We start from the raw sequence: 6,466 nt of genomic DNA on the forward strand, positions 1-6,466 counted from the left end.
GTGTATACAGAGTATCCCTGGAGACTCCTGGCCGTCTGCAAAAACCGGTGAGATTGTTCCTACTTTATATATCTCACCTTCTTGTATCTCGTAGCTATAAACCTCTTTTGGTTTAGCCAAACACAATATACATATATGCAATTGGTTATGGCATTGTGTGCTAACCGTTAAATGCTGTATCCTGTTTACAAACTGTTGCCTGATATGATACATTAGCAACGTTTTATATCCTGATTGATGCGGTTGGGTGGTTCCCATCTTTTTCTAGGGATTACCCATTAAATGGCATCCTTTTAATCACTATTGGTGACATTATTGTTTTGGAGCTTTTAAGTTACATATTAAAAGTTATTTTTTAACCTCACTTATTGCTGTATAGATATATTAAGTTTTGGGGTAAGATATATGCGTCATTTTTGACAAAAATTGGCATTTTTGCTATACTTCCTGTTTATTTAAATAGTGATATGGCAGGTTTCCTATCGGTGGGTTTAAATACTGAAAATTGGTTATCAGAGGCTAAGGAGGTTTTCTCTGAGAACACATTTACCCAAAAGAAATATCTTCCTACATTCAATGTTGCCTTCAAGGAACTTCAGCAGGTATATAGGGACCAAATCACTTCCAGGTGGGAAGTTCAAAGCCTTGAAAGCTATCTTAAGGCTAAGATTGTTCCTCGCGGTTTGAGAATTAATTTAACCGCTGGGAACAGGCATAAAAACCCAGCTTTTGTACATAAATGGGAACGAGAGGCCACTGAGAGCTCCTTACGCTTCATGCAATTATTATTGGATGGAGAAAAGGTTACCCTTGGGTTGTTGAATGACAAATTAAGGGAACATATTCAGGTCACTAAAAAGTTCTCTACTGAAACAGATTTTGGGGTAAAGGAGATTAAACGAGATAAAACTTCAGACAGATATTGAACGATTCCAGTTTCATCTCAAAGAGAGAAAACATAAACAGTATTTGCGTGACGTCCAAGATTTCAAAGACAATAAAGCCTATTTAGTTTTGATCCCACGTATGAGTGCCCCTGATAGAGATACAGAACTCTCCTCTACGGTTACTGATTTTTCTGAATCCGAGAGCAGGAATCGCTCTCTAAGAGGGAGAAATAGAGGGCGGGGCAGGGGTAGAGACTCACAAGGATCATCTGATAGATCTGAAAATACACCTAGTGGTCATTTTTTGGATCAAGTTTATGCACTCAGAAACAGACCACCACAAATCAAGAAGTGATTAATCCTGTACCGAATGATTTATCCCGTACCCAGGACATTCAAATTATTAACCTCTCAGAAAGGAGCATTGATTATGCTGAAAAATCTGTTCTGAGTAAGGGTCTTTCATTTGTTCCCAATACAGATTTTGATTTATTTAGGTCAGTAAAGGATCTTAACCTATTCTTACGTAAAGTTAGGTGGAAAAAGTTTTTTCAAAAACAAGATTCTCGTATGAGCTCAGAATTAGGTATTCCTGAAGATATGTTACCTGATGTTAGGTTACTCAATTCTCTTTCTGAGATTAATACCAATACTTTGGGTCAGGGACCTTTTACGGAGCTGAGAAATAGAAGCACAAAAATGGCTCCACATACTGGTGATTTATCTGCAATTGATGTGTTCTCTAATCTAGTAACTCAGGATTTGATTAAACTTTCACACGATCATTTTTATTGCCACTTTAACTGTTCTAAGGAGGAAATGAATGCAATTGCGCGTCTGGAACGGGATGACAGCATTGTGATCAAACCCTCTGATAAGGGTGGCAATGTTGTCATCCTGGGGGTGGATCATTATCAACAGATGTGTGATACTATCCTTTCTGACAGTGATACTTATGAAGTTCTGGCACATAACCCTATGAATGTTTACCGAGAAGAATTGCGACAGATTCTATCAGAGGCTCTGAGTAAAAAGATCATTAATAAGACTGAATTTGAATTTTTATTCCCTGAGCATCCAGTCACTGCCACCTTCTATTGCCTACCCAAAATCCGTAAGGCGCTTAGTCCTCTTAAGAGTAGGCCAATTGTATCAGGAGTTGGCAGTCTCTGTCAGAATGTAGGGATTTATCTGGATCAGATTGTATCCCCTTTTGTTTCTTCGTTACAGTCATTTGTTAAGGACACCGGACCTCCTCCGTCGTTTAGAAGAGCTTACTGTAGATCCAAAAGCTTCTCTGGCAAGTATAGATGTTGAGGTGCTGTATTCATCTATTCCGCATGTACATGGTTTGCAAGCGGTTAGATATTTCTTGAACACTAGGGGTTGTCAATTCCAAGAACATAATCTTTTCATACTGGAGCTCCTTCGGGTTTGTTTAACCAGAAACTTCTTTGTTTTCAACCATAAGGTTTACCACCAGCTGAGGGGGACCGCCATGGGGAGCCCTTGTGCACCAGCTTATGCGAATCTCCTCCTCGGCTGGTGGGAAGAGACTATGGTTTTTGGTGGTGAACTAGATGAACCTTCTCCTATGTGCCGTGTCTCTGAGTTATGGACACGGTACATAGATGATATATTCATTGTGTGGGGTGGCTCAGCTGATGAATTTGATGAATTTGTGGCTGGTCTTAATCACAATGATATAGGCCTGTTTTTTACCGCTGTTTTTGAGACAACAAGATTGCCGTTCCTTGACATCCTGATTGAGAAAAATGAGAAAGGAGAAGTGGGGACATCAACGTATAGAAAACCAACTTCTACTAATTCTCTACTAGTCACCACCCCCAGCATTTAAAGAGAGCCATTCCTAAGGGACAATATCTCAGAATTCGGAGGAACTGCTCTGACATGTCGACGTTTGAGTCCCAAGCTAGGGACTTAAGGGATAGATTCCTGAATAGGGGCTATCCCAAAAAGGTGTTAAAACAGGCCTATCAAGGAGCTAAAAGTCGTATGCGCTCTGAACTATTGAACTAATAATAAGAAACCTATGGAGAATGATACCCTTAGATTCATTACAACTTATGATAATGGTGCAATTCCTGTGAGGAATATTATCAAGAAACATTGGTCGATCCTACAGATGGACAGTGACCTCTCCCCCTACTTGAGTGATTCCCCTATGATCACATACAGAAAAGCACGGTCGTTGAATGACAGACTAGTGCGTAGCCATTTTTCCACCCCTGTGAATAGAACATGGCTCCACAGTGATGTCATAGGTTGTTTTAGATGTAGTCATTGTGTGGCTTGTTCACACATTGGGGCAAGTAGGGATTTTGTGAGTAATGTGACTGGGAAGAATTATTCCATTAAATATTTCATGAATTGTAGCACCAAGGGTGTCATTTATAAGGTTACTTGTAAATGCGGACTGGAATATGTCGGCAAAACCATCCGTGAATTTAGGAGGAGGACTGGCGAACATGTGGGAGATTTAACACACAAAAGGGACACGCCGATTGCTAGACATGTTCATGGTGCACATCAAGGTCAGATTGCGCATCTCAGCTTTACTGCCATTGATAGGGTCTTTAAGCCACAGAGAGGGGGCAACTGGGACCCGTTGCTGTTGCAACGTGAGGCAAAGTGGATTTTTTATTTGGATACGGTGGTACCTAAGGGCCTCAATGAACAAATTAATTATAAATGTTTTATTTGAATTCCTTCTTTTCTCCTCTTTCCCTTTTTTGATCTATACGCAGGAATGTTATTAAGCCTAAAATCACTAATTAGTCACCTATTTTCAGGTTTTTGCAAGTGTACATACATATGTATACATTTATATATGTATCTGCTGTTGTCATTTAACTACTATGACTTGTCATGTTACACTTTACTCTCTATTAATTACTCTTTTGTATTTGATGCCAGCTGGACCACTGTCTTCTATTTATGTGCCCTTGTGACGCCTTTTGGAAAGGAGTTCATTTTTGGTTAAATCTATTTTTGCGTCCTTTATGGGAGTTATCTATCTCTCCCTTGTTGTGGTTGCGCCGGTCAAGCAATATGTTCGCTGACAGGATTATCAGGCGACGCCGCAGATGAAATGTTACTGGAAGTGGGGCATTATCGCAATATGTCCGCTGACCGGAAGTGTGGCATTTACATCTGTGGCGGTTCGCGTCTAAAAACGTCACCGGAAGTGTGGCATTTGCATCTGAGGCGATCCACCTCCAGATAAACGTCACCGGAAGTGGGGAACTTCTCCATCTTGGTGGTTCAGCCGGAAGTAGGGCATCTTTCTTCCCTTTGATTTGCCTGATACTCGTGACGCTGTTGTGGGCGAAGTTAGCGCCGGTCAAGCGCTTTGCTCGCTGACAGGTGACGCCGCAGATGAAATGTTACCGGGAGTGGGGCATTGTTGCAGTATGTCCACTGACCGGAAGTGTGGCATTTACATCTGTGGCGGTTCACCTCTAAAAACGTCACTGGAAGTGTGGCATTAGCATCTGAGGCGATCCGCCTCCAGATAAACATCACCGGAAGTGGGGCACTTCTCCATCTTGGTGGTCCAACCGGAAGTGGGGCATCTTTCTTCCTTTTGATTTGCCTGATGTTTGTGTCGCTGGTGTGGGCGGAGTTTGCGCCCATTTCGGCGTGCGCTCCACAGATGCTGAACCGCCTAATGACCGACGTTTGACTAATCAGATATGGGAGTGAGTGTTTGTGTGACACGTTGATTGTGGCATCAGGTGTTGATGGTTTACCATATAAATATGCCCTTTGTCCTTCACTCTCTGCAGACAGCAGACAGCATTTATAGTGGAAGGATCCATGTTTTGAGCTTTAGCACTATGGCACTTTGCAACAAGTTAGGCTACTTTCACACATCAGTTTTTTGCCCGTCAGGCAGGATCCGGCTATTTTTAGAAAAAACGGATCCGGCATAAATTTTGGAGAACATGTAGAAACGGATCCGTTTTTCTGCTGGATCCATCTAGCAGGTTATATCTGTTTCCTGGGGGCTGGCCAATTGGATCTGAGCATGCGCAGACTTAAAAAAATGGATCCGGTGGCTGGATCCGTCTTTTTCTGGATCCGGCGCATTCCGGCGCCCATAGACTTTCATTGTAGCAAAAAGCCGGAAGCGTCGGATCCGGCGCTTCCGGATTTTTCGCTGGAGACATAAAACGTTACAGTAGCCGTTTTTTCCAGACGCCGGAATGAGACAAGTAGCCGGATCCGGCAAAAAACGGATGAAACGCAATGCCACCGGCGCGATCCGGCGCTAATGCAAGTCAATGGGGAAAAACTGGATCTGGCATTGCATTTCGCCAGATCCGGTTTTACAATAAAAAGCTGGATCGCGCCTGACGGCAAAAAACTGATGTGTGAAAGAGGCCTTAGTCCCCTGAAGATTTACTTGGATGAAACGCGTTGGGACGCTCTTCTAAGGGAAAGTGCAGGGCATGTGCAATATAGGGTGAGCTGTGGACTTCCCTTGTAAGGGCAGGAGTCTGGGGATCAGATGATGGTTAGTTTTTGAGGGATTTGACAGGGTATTGTTTTCCTATCGCTACCTCCCTGTGTGTATACAATGCACTCATTTTCGGCCGCGCGGCCGGAAGTGCCAGTTAAATGCTGCTGTCAGCGTTTGACAGTGGCGTTTAACGGCTTAATAGGCGCAGGTGGATCGCGATTCCACCTGCGCCTATTGCGGGCACATGTCACCTGTTCAAAACAGCTGACATGTCCCGGCTTTAATGTGGGCTCACTGCCGGAGCCCTCATCAAAGCAGGGGTGACGTCCAATGATGGACTTTAAGGGGTGTCAACAAAGCATACAAACAGTGTGCATGTATTGACACATGGATTGTTTTCAATTTTATGCATTTGTAAACATCTACTTATGGTTTGTTAACTCCTTTCCACAAAATGACTTAAAGGAAATCTGTCACCATCTTTTTGCTAAAAGAGATCAGCGTTGTGTAGGTAAAGAGACCCTGATTTCAACGATGTATCACTTAGTTTACTGGGTGAAGCAGTTGTGAAACAGTTTTTAGATGTAGCAGGTAGTGGAGCTCAGAAAGCTGCCCCACACCAGGCTCTCTGTGTACATTGTCTATTGACAGTGAGCTACTTATCAGAAAAGAAGGCATAGTCATTCCACTTGGCACATGACAGCTTGTTTGGGAAGTGGTAATCTCCTGGTGATAAAAACATTCCTTGTATCAAAAAAACAGCATACAGCCTAATAAGTTACAGATCTCTGAAATGTGTCAAGCATAATGTAAAAATAAGTGCCCCTAAGGCTGGTTTCACATTTGCGTTTTTTAGCGCTGGAAAAAAACGCTAACCTGCGCATGCGTTTTTTCCCCTATCTTTAACATGGGTGCGCATACTTGCGCGCTTGTAAGCGCATGTATGCGATTTTCATGCGCTGCGTTTTTTTGGGGTGTGCGATTGGATTTTCCAGACGCATCATGTTGCATTTTTTGGCCCTGAAAAAAAGCGCATGCGCACATATGCGCACGTTTTGCGCTAAAAAGGGCCATTATAGCCTATGGATGCGCA

This window comes from Dendrobates tinctorius, unplaced genomic scaffold, assembly GCF_039654945.1.
Source record: "Dendrobates tinctorius isolate UK_male_01 unplaced genomic scaffold, ASM3965494v1 ptg000074l, whole genome shotgun sequence".
NCBI lineage: Eukaryota > Metazoa > Chordata > Amphibia > Anura > Dendrobatidae > Dendrobates > Dendrobates tinctorius.